This window comes from Osmia lignaria, chromosome 9, assembly GCF_051020975.1.
Source record: "Osmia lignaria lignaria isolate PbOS001 chromosome 9, iyOsmLign1, whole genome shotgun sequence".
NCBI lineage: Eukaryota > Metazoa > Arthropoda > Insecta > Hymenoptera > Megachilidae > Osmia > Osmia lignaria.
The window spans coordinates 10,166,336-10,188,697 of NC_135040.1; the positions used below are offsets into that span (position 1 = coordinate 10,166,336).

At 43.6% G+C, this 22,362-nt stretch overlaps 1 protein-coding gene across 4 annotated transcripts in view; it reads left to right on the forward strand.

Moving 5' to 3' along the window:
• The window catches only part of LOC117601643 (Krueppel-like factor 6), a 219,540-nt gene that overhangs the window by 76,119 nt on the left and 121,059 nt on the right, over positions 1 to 22,362 (forward strand). Inside the window, exon 2 of one of the 4 annotated variants that reach the window (XM_076690046.1) lies at positions 3,037 to 3,175. The exons of the other annotated variants lie outside the window; for them this stretch is intronic. The gene's annotated coding sequence lies outside the window, so the exon portion shown is untranslated. The remainder of the gene's footprint in view (positions 1 to 3,036; positions 3,176 to 22,362) is intronic. 4 annotated transcript variants of the gene reach the window in all.

Genomic DNA, 22,362 nt, shown 5'->3' on the forward strand with positions numbered 1-22,362 from the left:
GATCAAGTTTCCAGTCGTAAAAGTCACTGATACGATGTCCGAAGTTTTCCTAATCGAAAGACAGATTTTCACCTACTTTTTCCTTGATCGATCGATCCCTCCATCGTATCAAACGATTTCTCTTTTAATATTTCGTATAATTTTTTCGCCGTTTCGTTTCATTCGAACTGGAATCGTTTCAATTCCTCCAGACGAATTCAGTTCTACGAAAGTTTCGACTACTCGAGGCTTTCTCCAAGGAAAAGTCGAAAGAACGCGTATCGATTCCGCTGCGGTAAAGGAGGACCGTGTGCGTGTGTATTTGGAAGCATGCATGGGACCGCGGTGCGAACGCTCACGCACGAGTATGCAATTGGCAAAGCGTGCAGAGGTCGGTGCAGCTACTTAGGTGCACGCGAGCCTCTGCTACAGCTTCGAGTTCGGGCTAAGATCGACGAACGATTCCTGTGAAGTGGCGGAATGAAAACAGGCTTCGACTGGAGAAACCACGGCCTGGAACTGGGTTACGGAATACCTGACGCGAGCGCAAAAAACGCGTGCCGACGAGACGCGTTGCGGAATCAGCCAATTCTACCGGTAATTGGAACTCTCTGTTTTCATTCGTGAGATCACGAAAAAATCGCCCCGAATCGAATCGACTCTCGTAAATCGCTCTAATAAGCTAATTTCCGATACTCGAACAAGAATTTTGCAAATTTCTCCAAGTATTCGCCTATAGCGTATTGAATCGTTGGCTCAAATTGAAAGTGACTGTGCTTTGATAGCTTCTAATAGTCCAGCTGATACATAGTAGCTTTTTCTGATGTCATCGGACATCAACGGTAATCTCGTACATATAAGTAGTTATATGTCGCCAACGATTAAATTGGAGTTGACGGTGTGTGGACGTTTCAAGATTAATACGATGCAAGTGTGATTAACGCTTTGATTGCCACGATTAACAGTAAATTTATTTTACAAAAACTGACTTTTTGCAAGAATATTGCAAAGAACACGACACTGAATACTTCTTTGGAAATACCTATACATGTATCCCGTTGGAATTCGAGGAACACGTTTGAACGGCTAGGTTCCAGCCGCTTTGAACGTCAAGTCTGGCACGCTTAGCGACGACACGCGAAAATGCAGAACGTCGCGATGCACGCACCATCACCGTGTTCTTTCCCTTTTTCTTTGTAATATCCCGGGGGTCATTGGTATTCTTGGACGGAATCTTAACGGCTGAACGGTGCAAACGGTCGACGTTCTTCCCTCGTTCCAGGAACGAGGACGTGTTCCTTTTCGGTGAAAAAATCAGCCGCGACTTCGAGCAGGTTTTTGAGTTCTCTGGTCTCGTGTCCCCCTTTTTAAGGGCAGGATTAAATCGAGTTTTTGAACGAGTCTGTCGGATGAAATATGTAGATACGTAAAGGGCACTTGGCGCGAAAACGAACAGCGAAGAAAGTGAGCGAAAGTTAAAAGTTCAAAATCGAACAACGATCCTTTATTCTTTTAAATGGCAATCGAAAAGTAATGTATTTTGTGGCCGGTTTGCAAAGTCGATCGGTCGCGAGTTCATCGCGAGAGGATAATGGGTTCGTGTTTTCCTATCCGTGCATTGCCCACGCGAACAGATTCCGTTACCGTACACTGCATGCGATATAAATAACGACGTGGTGCCTTTACCGGGCGAGTAAATCACTTTGTAGGCCAATTATAGGATTAATATTTATAGAGGCCACGCAACTGGCCCGTCACTGGCCGAAGGGACGCGTAATCGATGATAAAACAGCGTTCATCGTGTTCCCGGCTTCTTGCGATGCGAACGCTGCCATGCAACAAGACGTTCATTTATAAACCATTGGAAAAGGAAGCGATCAATGCTCAATTTCTTCTTTATACCCGTTCCTTAGCTGTTTCCTGCTTTCTTTTGCTTTCGTATGTTCCTGATGCGTTCTAAGAGAAAATCGAACGATCGCCAATTTCCTTTACAAAACGACCATTTTGATCTCTGTAAGAATTATTTGTTGGTTCTTGAATCTCGTTAAATTCCTGTGTACAAGAATTGTAATCAACAAACATTTTATCTTTAATCAAACGTGGTCTTTTGGATGAGCTTGGCGTTGCACAATATCTTTTGAAAAAAATATAATATAAGTGTACGAGTGTGTTACATGTAGCCTCCTCTAAATAATTGTCATCCCTGAAAGCGTTTAATGAAGCCGAGGAGACGGCGATAAAACGGAGACTCGCGAGGAGGGCGAAAAACGAAACTCGGAGGAAAAAGGGCTTTTGTAACGTCCACGAATCCTATTATTCCGCGGAGCTTTTCCCAGAAGTTACGGACTTCTCGTTTTCCCTTTTTCTTCTGGATGGAACGAACGAGAACGAAGAGGACGTCGATTCGGTCGAAGACTACCTTTCACTGACCTACGCGAGCGTACAACCGACGCGTTCCCAGAAACGACATCTACGCTCTTTGCGTAATCTCTCGAGTCGTTGGAACGCCAGATAATTAGGTTGTTGGAATGGAAGACAATTCGAAATTCTTCTGCATGTCTTTTGGCGGGAATTTTTCTATTTTTTTATGGTATGGAAGACGTATGGAGAAATAATCGAAATTGCATTTAATAAGAAATAATTATTCGTCATAGAAGACCATCAAGGAAGATTGAATAACACTTTGGCACTTGAAGCATTTTATAAATGCTCAAAACGTGTTCATCCATTGAAAAGGCATTTAATCACTGCCTCCCACCCTCTATCAATCTTCATTGTTGTTTACCGTTTCCTCTGTTCTCTATCGTGCCGTTAATTGCATTTGTTTCGTTGCGATTCGAATAACGAGTGTTTAAAAAGCTTCGTGTAAGTTAATTAAACCGTGTGTACGCTTCGAAATCCTTGTTTTACAGCAATCGTACTTCTGTACCTGTCGTGGTACAATTATATACTATAATGCATCGTCACGAAACAATTGTCAATGTAACTCTTCAACAAATTCTAATTCATCAAATTTGCATTTCAACTTCTAATCAATATTTTTCTTTCTGATTTCAGGTAAGAACTCAATCGTACCTCGGGCTACTGTAACCCCGTTTCACACCACAAACAGAAACCTCCCTCAAGGGAGAGAGAGAGGAATGCAGAAGGGTATAAAGGATCAAAGCTACTCGTCCCGTGGCATAGAGAAACGAAGGTAGGTAAACTGAATTTCCAGGTCCAATTTTACGTTCGCATAGCTGCGAGTGAAGTCTTAAATCAATTGCTGGCTGCTCTTGCGAAAGGGTGGGATGGTCCTACAGCGGGCGGAAAATGGGCAGGGTGTGGGTCTAAGGTTGCACTGAACTCCATAATTAGTTGGGAACCCGAAGCCGACGAAGCTCTCGGATTTAATATCTTAACGCCCTCCTTAACGCGTCCCGAAATTTCGTGCCGCGTTGCTATTGGCAAGCTACGCTACCTAGGCTTCAGTTCTCGCTGAAACTTTCCTCTCTCTCTCACCCTGTCCCTCTCTCTTTCTCTATACGCACCCTTTCCATCTCCCTCGTCTGTCTTTGGCTTGTCGCTTGCCACCCCCCTGTCTACGACTCGTTCGCCTTCCTTTTCGATTTCCAGCTCCGAAACTGAGGCCTCGAAAGAGAAGCAGTTCGGCAAAGTTTCTCGCTCCCGGGTCTCACCGTGGCCCGTACTCGCTCGAAAATTGCTTTTCCGCGCAGCTTGACGAGGCTTGAATCATTAGACTCGCGTGCAACGGTGAACACGTGTATTGTGAAAGAAATTTCACATCGAGAAATATTAACACCTTGACGCATGCGAGAGTCAAAGATTTCACAAACACGTGACGGTAGTGATATTTCGAATGATTCAAAAATCACGTGTGCACTTTGCAAACTCATTCTTTTGCTTTGCTGTCTGTACTCTTTTCATAAGAATTAGCAACTTCGAAGGTTTCTCTGTTTCTTGAGGATCGCCGGCACACCTTTATCGAGTAATTCATTTGCAGACAAATTTGATATTTTATCGCTAATTAATTTTTTCTGTTTGTCTGCTAGTAATTCTGTAAATAATCCACTCACTTTTTTCCCTTCTTTCAACACGCAGCACTCGTGATGTTCATTATCATATTGTATGAATAATCAGATGAATAACATGACTAAATCTTAGAACGAGTCGTTTTCATCGAATAATCAAAAACGCGTTCAGCAACGCGAAAAAATGGCAGCTGGTGTTCTGCAGCTCGCGATTATAAGCTTTGTTTTACCGCGGGAACACTTTGCTTTACAACGTAGCCAGCCAAGCGCTGATAAAACGTTCACCGGTGCAAGTGTTATCTGTACCAAACCACCCCCTCGCGTTTTACACATTATCCTCGGGACCCATTGAATATTATAACCGTATCGGCGTATAAGCTTCGTACGCTTTTATGCGACACGACGATCGCAGATTCACCGATTATCACGGGGGCATTCTGTATCGCGGCGCGGTGCAAAATAAAGCGAACTCGCTTGAAATAGTTTAATCGACGTGCACGCTTGACCGAGAGATCGAAGATCGATACCTTCCGTTTCGTGTAAAATTATCGCCGCTTCATAGTTCACCCGATGAGAAATACAAGAGTTTCTCTCTGGAGTTTTGGATTATTCAACTTCTTGCCAACTATTATAGATTTTCTGTTCCCCAAGAAAAAGTAAGATTGCTCGTATCGTCGTGAACTTACCGAATGAAATTTATTTAGTTAGATCTATTTATTGTCTTATAAGGTAGCATCTTTTCCGAAAATAGAGTAGAGGAGATGGTTGGTGGGATAAGACCGCAAAAGCAAACATTTTTCTCGGAGGCTAGGGCGCGTCAAGTAGATGAAACATCTGCAAAAGCAGATGGCAGCCACGTTGTCGTTGGAATCGGGAGATAGACGATCGAGAAGCTTGTGGCAGATGGCACGTGCTTGCCTCCGTTATCTTATTTCCCGTGCAATTCTCTGAATCTTCCCTAAATTGCTTAAATCGACCCGACTACCGGCTTATCTGATGTTTACTCATATATTCCTATCTAGAAGATGTCTATCGGGTAATATTTTATTTCCCTGCCGGGGGAATAGACGGAACAGTTGCGTCGTTTTTTTTCGAATTAACATTTTCAGTCAAATTTATTTCTACTCCAAATAGTGAAGTATTTTCAAGCATACACGAAGAATCTCGAACGAGATTTTACCGTTTTCTGAAATCGTGAAGCGAGAGGGTCGAATGTCTGATCAATTTCGTTTAAAATATCGTTGGAACGAACTCCGCGCAAGGTACAATCTCTAATCACCAGCAACCGGAATCCAGGGCAGAGGTATTACACAGAATTATTTGATGATCGGCGAGATAGATCGGGGAAATTTTTCAATTACGTTCCCTTTTAATTGGCGCGGCAAGAATTTGATCTGGACGAGTCGATGCCAAGAGTACTGGAGCGCGAGTTCCATTGGCATGTATCGAATATCACAAAATTTTCGAAGGAAAAAGGAAAATTCTTCGTCTACGCGCGCTCCAATATTTCATCTCTCGCGTTCGATTCATCGATTAACATTTCAACGAATATCTTCGAGTCTCGTAGCATTCTTTATAAAAATTTAAGCTTCTTCTATTTTTATTAATAAATCAAATTATCCGCTCGATCGGGCAACCTGACGATAGATTTTCATTTACAATGCTAATCGCTAAGTTGTGAATATTTCAGTGAAAAATACGGTAGAGGATTTATTTCTGCATGCTTCTCCATTACTTCGCTTCCACCCTTGTCAAGCTTCTTCGACGAACGTAATAATGGCCAAGCACGTTCTGCATAGCAATATTCCAATGATTCCTCGCATTAAGCCCTCAGAAGATTACCTTTAAAGTGAGTGGAAGGTTTTAATCGACAAATTCTCGTTCACCAAGGGCTAATTTTTTTCAATCACCACTGATATTTCGACGCTTAGCGTCGGTCGCCTCAGTGTATTTATAGGATTTAATCGATGACACGGTTATCCAGAGGCATCGGCGCGTGACCCGCATATTCCTGTTGCAATTCGATTCAACGTTACAATGTTGCCACTTGCCTCGGATGACGTGTATTCCAATCGTCATCCTAGGTCGCAAAGATAGCCTGTTGGACGGGGGTTGAAGGGGGGGTAGAAGGTTGAGAAGACGACTCGCGTTCGTTGATTGATTTCGGCTTCAGACCGATTCTATTTCCACGCCAAACGTCTCCACGGGACGAATCAATTATGTAAACGATCTTGAGCGAAAGATCACGGGGAAATGTGGATCAATAAGATTGAAGAAAAAAACAGAATATGGTACATAGCATGGTTTATATATAACCATCGCTTATGAATCATTTAATACATTGAATGCTAGGAAAAGAATGCTAGTGGCGAATGCTGAGAATATTTTACCGTTTTTCATCAATTTCCTTCAAAATAGATTGCCAATAATTTTTAATTGAAAATACTTGATAATAAAATTATCGCGAACGAACATGACAATATATCTGTAGTGCAGTTGAGAAACACAGAATCAAAGGAATCATCAACCACGATCATCGCTATTATTACCTTTCATTATCATAGTAATGAGCGAAACAGCCTCTTAAACTAGTCGTGTATTTTAATTATCATAAATCTAGTTATGCGGCAGGGGCAACACCTACACGCGTCCCGCTGTTTAGAGCTGCTAAAGTTCGCTTATTATTCCACTATAAACACCGTAATCAACGCTAACCAGGGCAAAGCGTCATGCTATCCTCTTTGTCTCGGGATTCAGGTTAGAAAAGTTCACGGTGCACCCCTAACACGATTATGCTAAATAGGGTAAAATGTTAAAAATAATCGCGGAATCGAGTTGATCGTTATTAATAGACTTCTATTATTGACTCCTTGTAAGGGAAACGTGCTTAAAGGTATAATAAAGAGGACAGTGAATCCAGATATACTGAGGTCATACATGTATAAGTTTTTATTTCCTGAGTTACATCATGTTACACTTTCATCGAGAAGAAATAGCTTTCATGTTTCGTAATTAATCTAATCAGAAAGTGAAGATGGACACGGTAATAGAGTCAGGCTACCCTTGACGCTTCAGACCCGGGTCCAGACGTTTGGAACACTTCAAAAGCGTGACTATCTAGCTAAAAAAAGCTCAAAGCTTTGCTTCCGGCCATGGATGCGATACGAAAGTTAGGAGGTGCCCTTGGCTAGTACGTGACCGCGCGTTTTCACGAAATTTTTCTTCCCGCTGAGAAGCGTGGAAAGTTCGCTTCGAATTCCTGCTACGTAGACAGAAGCTCGAGAGGGATGCGTACCCTGTTACTACGTGCTTCTTGGAACTTTTCGATGGCGGATGCAAAGTCGAGGCTGGCATAAAATTGCTTAATCAAAAGTACTGACTATTCGTGTTTTCTCGCATCGTATTCCAACTGGAAAAAGTTAGCTCGTTAGATACGGCTAACTTTAAATAAAGTCAGAATGAGATATATTAAATAATCAGTCGAATACGTGACTTACGGAAAGATATTTTTCCATTCACTTTGTACGTGCACATTTATGGCGCCAGCCCTTTCTTTGTTTCTGTTACCCCATTCAGCCCCGACCCCTAGGCTTCCCGTCGCTCTTCCACTTCCGTCAAAGTCACCGAAGCGCATTGAACTCCCAACAATGTAGCTATCGCGCTCGTTTGTTGACGTTCGCGTCGGCAGTTCTCCGGTGCATCAGCGACCTTTACGAATGCAACAGCGTGCACGCCGACGTAGGTGCACGCGGCGCGTCGCGACGCGTATGCTTTTCGCATGAGAACGCAATCGGTCGGCTCGCTTATATTTGTTGATGCACACAAGTCTCGTTCGCGATCGGCTCGCAGGATCGCATCGCGATCGATCCGCTGGATCAGCGAGTTTGCTCGATCGGGACAAATACGACCGCTTTGCCGTCCCCGGTCCTTTGTCGCGTTTGCATGCGAAAATTCGAGTCGAGTTCTCTGTATTTCGCGTCCCTTTGTCGCGGAAACGAGCGTGCAAAGTTACGTTCAGGGACAATTCGGAAGTGGAATCCGAAACACGGGAAATTGTTTAAAAAAATTGCTAGTTGGAATTAGCGTTTGAAGGAAGTCGCAAAAATTTGATGTTGGTTCAAGCCTGTTCGGTTCGAATAATCGTTGGTGATCGTTGAATGATTCGTAGTCGATTATGAAAGCGTTCGGGATAGAATCTGGTTGATGGGATTCGATTACTTTTTAATGCATTAAACGGCAGTTCGTCCGGAGGGCATTAACTCGATGATGTCACTTTTAATGCAACACCCGACAGCTAATGGCAACAGGTATGGGATTTTTCAACCGTGTTATGAGGTTCGATAACTTTGAACGGTGCCATTTGCCGCCATAATTTCATCCGCGAGAATAGCAATTTTCATGTACCGGTGTGCGTGTGTTTTAATTCTGTTATTTACTGCTCGCGGTACCGTATCAGAAATGAATTTTTTACACGCTTTTATCCGCAACACTCGTCTCGACACCGCTCGAACGAAGCGCATCTAAATCCATAGGACGATTTATCTCGAGAAAGCGACTATCACGGTGCAACAGCTGCGTGAAAGGGGCAGTCCAAGAGAAAGAAACGACGGCGAAATTTCAGCGAAACACAAAGTTCCTTCGTCGTGTTGTCGAAAGTTGTCGAGCTACCCTCGGTAAATCGAAAACGAGCGTGTCGACAGCTGCTGCTTCGAAAGGCAAGCTGGCCATCTCTCCAGGTATCCGCTGTCAGCTGGAACGACGAAAACTCGATAGCTACCAGGAGAATCGTGAAGGCTGATTCGCCAGGCGTACGAAGCCACGATGATCCACGTAGACTCCTCCCGTACGAGCGTAACCGGACGATTACCTCGATAAATTTCATGAATGGGCCCGCGGCAGTCATTGACTCCACTTGTGCTGGCAGCATGAAAGAAGCGAAAAAAAGAGCTTCTATACAAGTGGCCCCCTAGGCTCACCCCTTCGAGCTCTACAGCCGACTAACCAGCTACCTCCCTCGGTAACACCACCACTGACTCTCCTACTTCTCGTTGCTGTGTGTAGTGCTTCAGCGTCTCTCAAACTCGTCTGCCTCGTGATTCGAAGGCGCACGGTTTCTTCCCTTATCTTATAAATTTCATATTTTACCTCGAAGTCGAATGATATAAATTTTGAAAATAGGTACGTCTTATGTCACACGAGAACATGGTCGCTGCAGTATGTGTTAATTAAAATGATGAGATCTTCGACCTGTAATAATAAATAGGTGAATATTCTGGCGTACCTGGTGTAACTTGTCTTGTACTTTAGGATCGTATGCAATTCATAGCATCGTTAGTAGTTGAAATAACTTTTGAAGGAAAAGGGTCGAGCGAAAGGGTTGCATTGAGAAACGCTGCGCTAAGCGGCTCGTTCGTGCGCCTTCGTCAAAGCGCGATGCACTTAGCTGCCGGCGTGTACCGTTTCGCGTTACGCCATTGTGAAGGGCCCTTGTCCCCCGGCACACTTCCCATTGTCACGAAGAAAGTCGGCCCGTTGCATAGCGAAGTGTGTCGTGCAACCTGTGCGAGCGTTGATTTATTTTAGCGCCGTTGCACGCTCTTTCGTTCGTTTTCCTCGGTAAGTCGGTGAAAATTTTCGCGAGTACCTTAGCCGCCGACTGACACGATCGTTGCTAAAGGTGAGACAACGCGAACCGGATGAAATTACCCACGTTGCTGGCTACGTTTACGAGGAAGCTAGCAGAGTAGCGCGGATCAGCGTCGAAACGCGGCTGTTCTAGGTTTACGGAAGACCGGTTTCTCCTGTACGAACGTAATCGAGCAGCTCTTCTCGGCTTTGCTCACCTTTTATTGCGTCGCACTACTGGCTACACGCTGTCCGCGTGACGCAGAATTCTAATTCCGGGCACCATTTTCTTCCTCAGCAAGTATGCTTACCGTTCCGACGGTAGAAATAGAATTCGTGAGATTGTTCGAGCCGAGAATTTCACGATTACTTGCGTTCCAATTACCTAAATTGAAAATGTTTCAAACTCTCTGAAAGTTAAGATAAAGTTGAGAAATTATTTATACCAAAAAATGCGTGCCAAAAAAAGAATGATCCGGAAAATTTTCACGCTCCCTTCCTGCCGCGGCAGAAGCTTTCTTCCATCCTCCATTCTTCTTTTAATGAATATTTTTGGCCGCGATTTCAGCGTGCTTAAGTTCCGCCGTTGGCCCGGTACGGTTAAAGCGTGCCAAGTAGCCACTCGGTTGAATTTTTAATAAACGTCATATTCACGTGTTTTTCTTTCGGCACTGGAGAACTGGGTCAGTCGCTATGCGCGTCGCTTGCGAGTAAATTCGCTGAAGTAATCCCAGAAAAGCGCCGTCGTGTTCCTTGCCACCGAAAAAGCGTTCATCGGCGTTATCGACATCGTGGAACACACAAGAACAGCGGAATTTTTCCTGCTAGATAACGATCGAACGAAAAAGAACCAGCTTAGCATCGAAATTCTTCGCTATCTTCATGGCCGTTGCTGAAGATAAGCAGCTGGTTCTCTAAACGAGGTCTCGTAAACCCGTAGAAATGTTTTCGAACTACTGTATACAGACGAAACAGGTTGTCAGAAATCAGGTAAAGAAAATAGAAAAATAAGCGGAATACGTTTGACCTTTAACTTACTAATGGAGTTGAATCAAAGAGATCGCTAAACACAGACATATTACTGAAATGTTGCAATAAAGGAGATTGACGAATGATCATGTGGCCGTAGATTCAATAGCTTTACGACTTCGTGACGAATCATAAATAGTTTGGTAAAAGCAGCACCATCTTATTGAAAAGGTATCGATCGACTACCCTTCACGACCAGGTCAATCGATCAGGAGATTAATCTCTGCGCCCTGGAAGTAATCCGCGTATCAACGCGACTATAAGGTCTCGCGATTCTCACTGTTCGCGTAAAATTGAATTGCCTCGTGACTTGTATCTTGCTCCACGGTTACGAGCTAACGGAGATCTTTGATCATAAATTTCATAGCTCGTGTGCATCATCGTTGCCCCAATCCTCGTCTGTCGTATTCATGCGCGACTGTTTCTCAATCATCGCTAGCGTTCAACATTCGCGCACACTCGATTTAGTCGTCTGCGTTGATTATGAAGATGAAGCCTGCCGTTGGTAATGCATGCAGTAGAAGTTGCGTTATAAGATTAATGAACAAATAGCCCTCCCCATGGAGAGAGGCTCGGATGAGACAGAGCCAAATATGGCACCCTAGCCCTCGGCTCCCATGAATGATGCAACGCGCGCGAATGCCCCGCCATTTACAATCGAGTTATTATGCACCGTGCGCAACGGGACATCGGTTCATTTTGCATTTTTTTTTTTTCTCTTTTGCTTTTTGGTAGACTGCAACTTTTTTTAACGACCGCCAGCGGGGAAATTTGGTGCACGGCTTATCGGTGCTTCGTTGTTTCATGCCCCGCGATAATGTGCCGTTTAAAATCATATCGAACGAATGCAGTACGCAAAAATTCGTAACTGAAGCCAAATTATGCGACTATGACTCTTGTTGATTTTTATCACATTGCAAGGGTTAATGCCTAGAGCTAGAAATACTGTGCGACATCCGCATGTTTGCGCGATTCCATTAAAAAATCACGTTAATTACGATTGAACTGATTATCGCTACGAGCGTCGGTGTTTCGCGAGAAAGCGCTCAATTATTTATGCCAGCTATTCAGCAGGATATGAAAATATCAATGAAAATTGGACCGCTTCCACGCTCTCTCTGTTCATTCTCGTCGATTCTGTGCTGAAATTTGCAACGCGCCAAATTATCCGAATTCATTGAAACGCTTCGGTTGACGAGCAAATCTTGACGCTTCTGGTCGTCGCGGAAATTTAAACGAAAACGTAAACGAATTTTGTTCCGTTGAAACGACGCGACGTCGTTTGGTAGCGAGTCGCGAAGCGTGTCCCCGGTCAACGATAGCGTAACGCGTATCTTCGTGACGGAAGGACGCTCGTGGGAACGTAATCGAGCCTTTTAATGAACGGATTACAAGCGAACGATAGCAATTTGCAGCAGATTATACGCGGCCGCGAACAAGTTCCGCGCTTGCGACCCATTTTCTCGCTGCACTAGCCTATGCCGTTGTACGCGCGTGCGGTCCTCGGGATAATTAATAATGGATCGATGCGCGAGTAGACGATGAAGATCGTGCTGGTTAACGACCAAGGGTCGAGTGCTGAATATAAACCGTCGATGACAACCAGGATAACGATCGTACCACGAGAAAGACGATCGAACACGAGGAGGAAGAATGCAAATTGAATTCGACTTTTTCAGTTCGATTGTATTATTCACTTGAAAACTAAATAGAACAGATATCGAAGTACTCGTTTCGCTTTGAAGCTGTAAAGTCTAAACGGGAGAACGACTTGATTCATTTCCCATACAGGCACACGCATTCATTACATGTCCGTTCGGCTCACATGAGTTTACCATACAAATAAGGTTAGTTCCAGGAGTTTCTGGTCTTCGTTAACGGAGTCGGTTGAGTGAAAGAGAGTTCAGTGAAGGGTCGAACGAGAAGGAGAAGCGGGAATCGTGAAACTTTCGCATTGAACACTACCGGTATTGTTTGCCTGCTGCCTCGAGAAGGGAGAACAAGGCGACGTTGTAGGCCTTTGCTGGTCGATCTTTTCTACTCGCGATAACCGACCGAGTTACGATTCTGGAAAACATCTTAACACACTTGCCTAGAACCGCTTTACTTCTACTTTCTTTCTCTTCTTCGTTAACGACGATTGATGAACAATGGAGCGACGTTTTACGGTCTCGATAACTAGTCGACGTAACGCGTAATCGTTTAACGCTGTTGTTGTCCGTCGATCGCAAACATCAATTCGGACGAGCGAGTTACACGGTTGTCGGTCGCGATTTCGCGACAACGCTCGGACGCCCGCCGGTAATTGCCGCTAATTTCCTCTGACAATCGCCGGGCACGGATCCGAATTGTTTCAACGAGAGCCATTTACACTCTGTTATGTCGTGCATCGGGCCGGCAAACGGTGTCGTACAACGGAAAGAATGAAATTTTCCCGGCATCCCTTTTGCCCTCGTAATTCGGATTAATTTCGCGTCGTTCGGAAAACGTTCGACCGACCGAGTGCTTTTTTTAAAGCGGAAAACACGAACCGAACTGTTAACCCTTCGGTTTCGTCATCCCCTTTTTGTTTTTCAAAGATCGATGGATGCATCGACGAGTAGCTTCGAGTCGTCGCGTCGCGTCGGTTACCAACAACGTTTTTAACAACCTTCTCGACCTTTCGACCTCTCTCGAGAGAACCTCGACACTCGAGGATCGAGTGTTTGACGGTGATCCTCAACAGAAGCGATCGGGCCACCCGTGCTCTGATGTAGGACAGACCTCGTGTCCTGTTCGTGGTATGATCCTTAAGCTCGTTGGATTGAAAACAGATGAATTTTCGTATCGGATTTAACGAGTTTTACTGATGCCTGGTAATAAACGTTAGCCACTTTAGACACGTTAAGAGCGCACAAAGAGTTATAATAAATAATAGGTCCATTCAACAGCTTGTAAAAGGAAACGCTTAGAACAGTGGAATATATGCACCCTTGAGCTGTCTGCAGACGCTTTACGACTGCAGCAGACAAAGTTGCAAATTTCTTGCCGCATGTTGCGGTGCATATGCGTCGAAAACTGCAGCAGGAGGCGCAGATGCAGCCAGATGCGACTGCGGTGCCTGTTGCGTTTTTGACCGCCCCCGGTTGTTTTACAAATTTAGAATTAACCCGTCTGAAGTATCATTTCGAGGATATCTCGAACGTGAAATTTGTGAATCAGGATGTTTAAAATTGATGATTAAAATTTGTATCTACGCGAGTCAAATTTAAAACACACAGGGACTCGTTGAAGTAAAGTTAGAAAAATATTATTAAGAAGAGGGGCAATTTGATCGAGCTCGCAACGAAAAATCGTTTGGTCAAACTGCCCGCGTTTCACGAACCTTTAAGCGATTTCCATCGAATAATTAAACCCTTTGATAGCCGTCACGGTCTCAAAATTAGGCTGTCACTACGAGGGAAATGAAAAAAGTTGGTGACCCAGATGTGACCCACTGCGACTTTCCACTAACGTCCCGTATATTGGCTCTTTTTTTTTACACGATTTGGGAACCCTTTTGAGGGTAGATTCACCCGAGGGAGAAAGCATGAAGCGTTACCCTGTTAGGAAAGAGAAGTGGAAAGCTACCGCTTTTTATTTTATTATTTGAAACTTGTTGCTTTTCGACCAAGGATTGAAACATAAGGAACGAATATTTTCGTACAATTTCTCTATTCGGTTACAAAATTCTATCTTCAGCATCAACCTCGCGATTCCGTAATCACGTCGTTTCTCACAGAAAACTTAAAACATAATCGACAAACAAGAAAGTACTCACTAGTTGTAGAAAAATTCTCACAGCTCCACTTTTTTCACAAGTTTTTGCTCTTAAAAGTTCCATCAAAGCTGGAAGCTAAATAGTTGCGAAACTTGAACGATTTCATATTTCTTCTGGAATTTCTTGGCGCTTTCCACCAAGCGCTTAAGCATTTGATAACGTTGAAATTACGATCCTAAGAAATATAATAAAATGCGATGTTAATAGTTCGCGCCCACCATACCTTTGTATTATTAAAACGACAAGTTTGACCGACGAAACTTATTCTTGCAGTTTGTTCTTTTAATATCAATTCCTCCCGCAGGGAACTTAGACTATGTTCCTTCTGTCTCGAGAGGAATTTAGAATTTTTGGCTTCAGATGTCGGCGACGCACGGTACTTACAAGGGGAACTACCCGAGTGTTACACTCACTTATTAATGAAACTTTGCTAGCTTGTAGAGCTCGTCGAGCTGAACACGCCTATACCCCCTTTTGGGGGCAGATGGCTAATTGTTTAAAAGATATTAACAATTACAGTTAGTTACTCCTTACATTCTGAAGTATGACAAACTCACATATACAACTCGCAATCTAGAGATCCACGGTTCAAATCCTTGGTTCCCAACATTTTTTTTTTTTAATGATAATTTGTCTCTTTTTGAATAACAGTTACATAAAAATTATCATAAAAAAAAAAAAAATTGTTGGGAACCAAGGATTTGAACCGAGGACCTTCAGATTGCGAGTCATGGATCCGCTCCGTGGTTAAACACACGACTCGTAATCTAAAGGTCCTCGGTTCAAATCCTTGGTTCCCAACAATTTTTTTTTCTTTTTTTTTTTAATGATAATTTGTCTCCATTTGAATAACTAAAATTCTATATAATTCTAAACTAAAATTCTATATTTTATTTTGAATAACTTAAATTCTATAAAAATTGCAGTGTATGTAATTAATTATTAATAAATGCAATGATTATAGCACAGCTGTAATAGTCATTCAAAAAGAGACAAATTATAATTTAAAAAAAAAACTTGGGAACCATGGATTTGAACCGCGGACCTTTAGATTGCGAGTCAAGCGTTTTAACACGGAGTTAACCGTTTGTATGTGTGAGTGTGTCATACTTTTCAATGTAGGTAGTAACTAACTTTAATTATTATCTTTTAAACAATTAGCCGTCTGCCCACAAAACGGGGTATAGGCGTGTTCAGCTCGACGAGCTCTACAAGCTGGCAAAGTTTCATTAATAAGTGAGGGTAACACTTGAGTAGTTCTCCGTATTAGACTCCATAATGCTTCCTATCATTTTTCTTCTAGTTCATTCTTATCTGAACACTGTCAAATGAATGATCGATAAATGGAACGATGCTTAGCGATTGTATAGAAGGAAAGAGATTTCAGACTCACCACCGAGTGTCTCTTCAAACGAAGTAGGAGGAAAAGGAGAAGGCGAAACTGACGGTTTTTCATTTCAAAGGTACACTCGTGGCCCCGCTCAAACGCAAACTGGCCTCTTTGTAAACGCCGCGGAATTCTTATTTCCAAGTAAGCTCCCAAGAAGAAGAGAGGCTCTTCTAATTCTCTTTCATAAGCGTTCAGACAAACAAGCTGCAGTTTATGAGTGTTGTTATGCTGCGCGGAGGTCGGCCAAGACTTACTTTTTAAAGATAAAAACCACTACCAACCAATCCAAAGCTTTTAAACATCAGATCGCTGCGATTGTTTACTAGAAAACTTCCGGTTGTCGCTTTCCTGATTTTTCAAGAATCATTAGCCTTCAAGCGATCATCGAACAAAAAGGAAAGGCAATCGTTTTGAAGCCGATCGACGAAAGACACGCGAATAAAGAATGCCAAAAGTTTTTCTATAAATGAACCAGTCGCGTTGATCTCCTTTCAATATGGCTGTGCTTAATTGAATTTCGTTTGTCCAATCAGACATTCAAATTCGAGGCGGGCTCTAGCCGAAGTTCCGGTGCGGCTACCAGCGACTCTTTTCATTTCCCACCAGTTTGATTTTAATTGAACGCCAACAGTCGCGCGAAATATCGGCTCGTGCTACGACTACGACAACGATGACGACGACGACGACGACACTGACCATCAATTTTTCTCGATTCATTTTAGAAAGTGGTGTCCCAGTCGAGGGATGTGCAACGAACACATCCAGAAATCGTATAATGGAGGGGAAAATAGTTGCTAATTCACTTTTCAGTTAAAAAGACTCGAGTTAAATGAGAATGAGACGCGGTCGCGTCGAACTTTAGCCGAGTTGCCTGAACGTTTCATTAAAATCCTGTTCATTAGACATTACCATATCCCAGGGCGCGATTATTGGAAAAGTAACTTTTGCACGGGAACTTTGTGGTCAGTCGAGTCGCATCGGCCGATCGCGTTTTATTCGCGATTATCTTGAAACGATCGAACAAGCAAGCTTCGAAACGACTCAACGAAGGAGACGGTACGAATTGAATGAGCAAGTAGAAATCGTGCGAGAGAATCTCGAGAGATCGAGGCGAAATAAAATGGACGGTTGTACAGAGGAGAGTCTGTTAGCCAGCAGGCCAAGGTGAATTCGAGGGAAGTGAAACTTCGTAAAGCTTCCCCTTCCCGCCCCTCACCCCATAATCCCGCGATCTCGCTTGACGTGAACCATGGGAATCTTCCGATGAGACTAATTTCCCCAAGGAAATTCCTGGGGATTGGGAAAATCAGTGGCCCAATCGATTCGGGGCGTCTCGGTGCAGAGAAATTATTCATTCTCGATAAAGAGCGTAGTCGTTTGACGAGCCACCGGCACCTGTGGAATCGCTGAAATTCTCCACTTCTTGTCTCCCCGCCTTCGACGCTTCCATCGATTGCACCACTTTTTTCTGCGACCAAACGGCTCCCAAATGATCTCGTTTTAAACCTCTTCAAACGCGCAGACTAACCCGAAATCTGTCCCTTTCAACGACTCCGGAAAATGTTATCCTTGACGACGAGGAAAGATCATCTCCCCTTGGGCTCTCATCTTCGAACCTATTAACAATTTAAATTAGGTTAACGCGAGAAGGTGAAAATTTAGGAAATTTCGCGCAGATGCGTCGGGGAAATTTGCGAGATTGTAAATCAGCCGTGTTTCGACGAAGAACGCCGCGACGCGATCGATCAATGGTAAGTCGATGCTCGCAGAGTGGACATTAATTGCTGGCTTTTATCGGGAAGAAGCGGAAGGGAATGGGGGACGTTTCACGGCCTAATTGTCCGTCGCGTCGGTTCGTACGGGCACAGACTTTTCGAGTGGTCGCGATACAGGTGACTTGTTACCGCACTTGTTACGCGTCGTTCGCGGTGAACAGCGAACGAGCTCTCCGCGGACCACTATTATTTCGTTGCTACGTGTGTAGAACTATAAACGAACGATCTTGCGGCCTGGGGTGTGGAATTTTTGTTATAATCGATGGCTATTTTCTCTGGCATGTAAAACACATTTTTTTTTTTTTTTTTTTTTTCTTTGGTCGAATAACCGAGCTACGAGTTAACTGCAAAATCACTGTTATACATCTACTCTTTTGCACGTATTGCTCGATTGTAACGTTAGTTCCATGGAAACTAAATTCCACCTCAAATATTATGATAAGAATCAAATCAGAACGGAATCATTATTATCCAACGATTGCAAGTTAAACAAACGCGATAAATCGTCGAGAAATTGAACGTCTTATCGACGGTACGAAGTTTCACGCCATCTTTCCAAGTATTCGAGGAAATTCTTTTAGTCGAATCGATAGGCAAATCGACGACTACGAGGAGGACGTTTTTTCGAGTAAAACGGTGACACCGAAACGGTCTCAGAAATAGAATAGCGGAGGATCGTGGTAGGCTAGAAACTTGTTTGGAGTCCTTGGATGTCCTCAACGGTTCTTAGCAGTTCTCAACGGTGCTCGGCGTTGCTCGTTGGCCCAAGGCCGCCTCAGAAACGGCCACATTCACCGAGCCTGCATTCAGCACCGTGCACCACGTCTTTTATGAACCTTGGGCCTTGAAGAAGATCTGATAGCGAATGCTTCGAAGCGTCGTTACCGCTTGCTCGCCTCGCTAACGGGAAATTTATGTTAATTAGCCCGCGCGCCCGTTCCTCTCCGTCTACAAACTGACGAGAAATCTGTCCATATCCGTGCAACTTGAGACCGTATGCAAGCCTATAGAGGAGATGAGTCAAGAATTTCGGATGACATAATCGTTTGAGGATCGATTTGAAAGTAGAAGCCGTGACGAAGATTTTTTCAAGAAAAAATCGAAACGGTAGTCGTTACGTCGCGAGTCTACAAACTGGTTAAGCCGCAAGATAAGATATCCAGCATCGCGGGCAGATTTTATCGCGGGCAGATTTTATCGCGGCCTCTCTTAGCATATAGATCGAGGAATAGCCTAAACGGGAACAGGATACTTTTTCTCGTAGCCGTTTCATGGAAGTTCGTAGAAACGAACCGCGCTTCAAGATCGACTTTAGATTGGCAAAGTGTCTGAACGGGGGAAGCAAGTGTCGCGTCGCCGAAAAGTTTGACTATCGGAGATGAGCAACGGCGAACTCGCCATCGACTATGCTACTGGTTCGTGGAACGAGCCTCGCATCACGCTCTTATGAACTCTAGTTGGAAACGACTACTTACGTAATTTGCATCTCTAAACGCGTGACGCGAACGTTAACGCGTTCAGGTGCGCTTGCAGGTGCTAAAATGCCAGTCCGAAATCGTTTGGCAGGAAAAAATGGTGAATTTAATAACGTGTGAATTGGTTACATAAACCAGCACCCGGCTGTTTTGTAACCTATTAACAACTTCGATGTTGTTTTTACTACTGTCTGATGAATCGAAGCAACATTTGGTAGATATTCGAGGTGATTCGAAGTGATTGCTAGGACTACTAAGTCCATCGCTAACGACGTCTACGTAACCAATCTTGCGCACAGCTACGTAAATCCTCGTCAACTTCGTCCCACTATGTGCCCACCTCTTTACAACTTTCTCTCCCGGCGAGTAAAAAGGACGACGACTCAGCTTGTCCTGACAGCTGGTCCGCGCTGCATCGTGGAATTTGCATTTTTATTGGTATCTTATGTCCTACGAAAAGACGAGTTTCTTCGTGATTGAAAAACGATCCAATAAAGTATTCGAAATACTTACATTAACATCTCATGTTCGAGTCACGGTGTTAGCTCAACTTTTCTTTGCGATTTCATTTAAATTCCTCGCGGTCGTAAACGCAGCTGTCGATAAATGAAATTTTCAAGCCCGGGCACGTTTGATATTTTCGGAGGTCTAGCCGGTGCAACGAAACGAGGCGATTTTACTGCGATTTTACGTCCGCGAATGATGTCAGCGACGAACACATGGTGCGTGGCCGAGAAACGAGATCCGCGAGCAGGTAAACGAAACGACTATTGGAAGGAGCTTCGCAGACGTTGCGTAACGGCACGACCATTTTTACCTGCTTAGAACCTTGGTACCAGTTTCTTTGCCTAGTTTAGAATGAACGCGAGAAGAGGCACATAACGAGCGCGGCCATAAAAGCGAGAGTATCAAAGTGATAAACAACGTTAATCGGAGCAATTAGACGCTCCGAAAGACTTTTAAAACGCTTCGTTTTCTGATAACTTCGCCTTTGATGTTTCTTTTTATAGAAGATAGAGTCTTCTTTAGGAACTTTTTGAGTTTTCCAGAGTTTCTTTGATCCTTGCTGTCTTTAGAAATTCTTTCCTCCCGCCAAGTATACTGTTGTCAATTAACAAGTTTGCAGAGAAACTCAGTCGTGTTCCTTTTTCAATCGATTTTCATTGTTCCAATTTGGAATTTGGATACCTTTATAATATCCTCGATCGTGCATGCGCGATGCACAATTTTAAGGACAGAAACAGCATTAATTTAACAGTTACAGAACGGTACGAAGTTCTCGAGGCATTTCTCTCCGGCGAGACGGTTCTCTTTGCTCGGAGAAACAGCCGTTCATAAATTTTCCGGCCGAGATGTCGGAGTTCCGCGTCCCATTAGGCGGTTTAGTCCGTGGTGGAACGATTGGATTATGATCAAACGGCAGAAAGCAATTTCGCGGTGGGCCCGTTCCTCTTAGCTCTGTTGTGTTCCACCACGAGAATGCAGCATAATAATAACAATGTATCTCCGACGTACAAGCACATGCATCGGGATCGTATTCTCTGTTGGCTGTCTAATAGAATTTCACGTGTCCATTTAAAACAGAAAAGAGAGCCAGAGAAAGGGGAAAAACGAAGGTAAGTAAAGAAGGGGAAAGGAAGTCAATTAATGATTATAAGGCTATCGAATGAAGGCTCTGATCAAAATTGCAGAGAACCAAAGAAGAGAGTGGATAGATTATCCGTCCATTAGCATCGAAAAGTATCGCGATTGAATATCAAACGCAGACTATCGATCGAACACGCCTGATAGGTACCTGGTACCTCGAGTTTCGGTCGTGCAATTTATGGTCAATCGTTCAGCATGACTAAACCTGGCGGTCGGTTCTGGTCGAAATTATACAAAAACTTTGCTTCATTTGAAAAATAGCTTTATTTTTTGTTACAATACTCTACAATAAATAATTTGGTACAATAATTATTATGGTTGATCGAAACTTAGGCTTCGAATACCTTCGGTGTATGTAGCTTTTCATTAATGTGTGTCCAGTATAATCGCGCGAATGCCGGCCGGAACCGGGTCGATATTCCTCTGGTCGTTCTTCCGGTAATTTATAGTTTCGTGTTACGACGAAGAAGCTCCATGAGCAGAGCGTGGAGCTGAATTAGCCCGAACAAGGAAGTTCGAAAATTATCTATGTCGGACCGATCTATATTTCTCCGGGTAACCGTCGGTTACCGGGGCTAATTGCTTGCGATGAATTTTATCGTCCCGGAAAGGAGAACCGACAGCGGAGGAACAACTATTAATTGTGTTTTTATTAGCTGGTAACAGTTGCTAACACAGAAGTTCTTGGATGTCGTTTGGCAAAACGATTCTGTCGCCGATGAAAATATTCTTGTGGAAATCAGTAATTGATGAGGTCAAAGTACGGAATGAAAAATTGCACGTTAATTTCCTTAAAATATCGCTACCTTTGCAGCTATCAGCGAACAGCATTACGAATTCAATTTAATCAAATAGTTAGAAAATAAAAAAGGAAAGAGACTTCTGAGTACCATTACCAAATTAAACACTGAATGGAAAACGGAAATCAACTTTTATTAAAATGTACCGTACCAAATTGACCGTGCATCGCCGAGGAAGTCGCTTTAATTCTGACGCGAATCGGTCGCGAGTCACCATCCGGAAACTCGTTAGCGAATCGTCCTTCCGTGGTAGGTGTAATTAGTCCTCCCACTGGCTGTGCGATTTGTCGAAGTTCCTTCTCTGGTGCCAGACGAGGAAGAGGGAACTGCCTGAGGCACTGGTTAGGAAACGACCGAACTGATAACAGATTTCCAGATCAACGAGAAGGTTACATTAATCAAACGCATCTCTAATGCATCGAGAAAAAAGAAGATTTCTTTCTCGTTAACTCCGAAACATTCTAACTAACGATTACCAGGAATCTCGTATTTCACTTAGAAGCTCCGTCACGATCCCAGGACTGATCAGCGTTAGCTGACAAGCTAGAAAAGCAAAGGACACAGCACGTAGATGATGATACATCGTATAAAGTTTCCAACACGTGCATTCCTTTAGGTAAGACTGCAAGCCAGTCAAAAATAATGAACGCCTCTCTGTCGAGCTAGCTAAATTCGAGCCATTTCTTGATCCCGTATCGAGTCGCAATTACTGTATAACAAAGATTCGTCGGCCACTCAAGATTACCTCAGGAAGTGATCCATAGCCTCAGAGTCCGGTCATTAGTCGGGAACTTCGGAATTCGCAAGAACCA